At 45.9% G+C, this 2,512-nt stretch overlaps 1 long non-coding RNA gene across 1 annotated transcript; it reads right to left on the bottom strand.

The window, feature by feature from the left end:
* Positions 1–251: 251 nt before the first annotated feature.
* Positions 252–2,226, bottom strand: LOC147360442 (uncharacterized). The gene is made up of 2 exons (XR_015139153.1): positions 1,378–2,226; positions 252–915 (listed from the first exon to the last, which is right to left on the bottom strand). It is a non-coding gene; the product is annotated as an uncharacterized LOC147360442 (long non-coding RNA).
* Positions 2,227–2,512: the final 286 nt, after the last annotated feature.

Genomic DNA, 2,512 nt, shown 5'->3' with positions numbered 1-2,512 from the left:
GACGTTTCTTCCCTGACCATACCACCTCCTTCCTTTCTTTCTGTTTTTTGGCCGCTCCACTTACAGGATCTTTGTTCCCTGACCAGAGACTGAACCCGCCGGGCCCTTGGCAGTGGAAGTACAGCGCCCTGATCATCGGACTGCCAGGGAATTTCCACCATCTCCTTTTTTTTTTTTTTATTGAAGTACAGTTGATTTACAAAGTTGTGCCAATATCGGTTGTACAGCAAAGTGACTGAGTCACACACATATGTACATTCATTTTTTAATATCCTTTTCCATATGGTTTATCACAGGATACTGAATATAGTTCCCTCTGCTATACAGCAGGTCCTGGTTTCCCACCATCTCCTTTCATTCTCTGCCTTTCACCCTGTTTTTTGTTTCCTTCCTAGCACCGTTCATATCCGTAACTGTCCTTGGGGAAAGTTGCTGAACCTCTCTGGACTTGTTGCACTGAGAACAACTTATCCTTGTGGCATTTTTTTTAAATGGTCACTGTTATTCCTTCCATCGAAAGGTGGGTCTCTGTCCCCTCCCTGTGACTCCAGATGGGATGCTGTGGCTGTTTCGACCAACATTTTATAGGAAGTAATGCTACATGGCTTCAGCGGCTGTATCACGAAAGGCCAGCTTCTGTCTGGTTCTCCTGCAGCGCTCACTCTGGAGGGAGCAGCCGCCAGGTAAGCCTGCCGTGAGACTGGCCAGCTGGCAAGGCCATGCGCAGGTACTCCTGAAGACACTTCTAGCTGAGCTCAGCCAGTCATTCAGGTCTGTGTGAAGCTGTCTTGGATCCTCTGGACTAATCTGTCGGTCAGCTGAGTCCCACTGAGTGACCACTGATGATGCCACAGGGAGCAGAAGAATTGCCCAGTTGCCAAGCCAAGTCGTGGCTTAATTCCTGATCCACAGAATCTGTGAGAGGTAAGAAAATGGCTATTGTTTTTAAGTCACAAAGTTTTGGAGTATTTGTTACCAAACAATATAAAACCAGAGCAATCTTGTGTGTTTGTTTCCTTGTTTATTGTGTCTCCTTTCTCTAGGATGGGTGTTCCATGGGCTGCTTTGTTCTCTGCTGTGTGACCATTGTCCAGCACAAAGCCTGGCAAAGAGTGGTGCTCAGTAAATACTTGTTGAATAAATGACAGCATGGATGAATAGATGTATGCACAGTACACTCAGCTCGAGCTCCATTCACCCTGCTGGCTGGGGTTTTGGGGACAATCCTACGGATATCTTGGCATTGGGAAGGGGGTACCCAAGCTCCTACCATCCCCTGGCAGCCCACTTCCTAGCTCTGGAAGGGGGTACTGAGAGTTGCTTTGGTCACCAAAGCCCACTAGGGCATCAGGGCCTCTCCATTAAGTGCTCACCCACCTTGACCTCTCTTCTGTGGTCCAGCCTCTGGACTTTGCGTAAGTTCCTTCCAATATATCTTCCAAGCCTCCTTCATCTGAAGTCACCTCCTCCCGAAATTGGTCCAGTTTGGGAACTCTCCTCAGGCTGTCTACCTGACCTACAGAAACAAGTACCCTCAACTGCTTATTGATCACAGACAATTCCAGGAATTTCTCTTAGGATCATTCCCGCCCTGTGCCTGCAGAGCACCTCCTTGCTCTATATTGTCATCTCCCAAGGAGCACTCACAGCCCTCTCTCCCACAGTTCAGTCCTCTGATGTCAGCCCCATCCCAAGACACCTCAGCTGGCTGTTTTGCTGCCAGGATCTCATTTCAACGCCTCCACAATCCAGTGAGGTCAGATTCATAATCATCTCACTTTATGAAGAAGAAAGCTGGGATTCCAAGAGGAAAAGCGGGTTCCAGGTACATGACTGGCAAGTACTCTTCTGGGATCCACTTCATCACCGTCATCATCGTGACTATAATTTCTTAAAGTACTGACTGTAACGTAAGCAGATTCTTTACCATCTGAGCCACAAGGGAAGCCCTAATGATCCACTGAAGGATGCTAAATTTAATGGGTCAAATTTAAGCAGAAATGGGATATTTTCACAGTTTCAGAGTATCTCCCTTAATGTATTTAACAATTACAAAGAGTAAAATATTAATTTTAGTATCAATCCAACAGATACTACCCTAGACAGTGGTCAAGGTGACATTACCAGTTAAACATATCAACCTCATGAAGTCCTGGGGGAGGGCAGTGCATAGAGGAAAGCATATGTCAGTTCTCTGGTGTTTCCCCCCTGAAAATGCATAACCTCAATATGATCATGAGAAAACCTCAGAGAAGCCCACGCTGATGGACATTCTATAAAAGAGCTGGCTAGTACTCTTCAGATGTGTTAAGACCATAAAAGAGATGGAAGGGAGGAGGAACTGTCACAGATCACAGAGGGGACTAAGGAGACACGACAATTGAATGGGATTCTTCCTGCACTGAATTCCAGGACAGAAAAAGGACATTAACAGGCAAATGGATGAAACCTAAATGACTTCTGTTGTTATAACTTTAGTTAATAGTAATGAACCGAGGTTAATTTCTTAGTT

The sequence above is a fragment of the Bos grunniens genome, chromosome 13 (genome assembly GCF_055505025.1).
Source record: "Bos grunniens cultivar Pamir isolate PY7600 chromosome 13, Bosgru_T2T1.0, whole genome shotgun sequence".
Classification (NCBI taxonomy): domain Eukaryota; kingdom Metazoa; phylum Chordata; class Mammalia; order Artiodactyla; family Bovidae; genus Bos; species Bos grunniens.
This window is presented reverse-complemented; position numbering and strand designations above follow the sequence as displayed.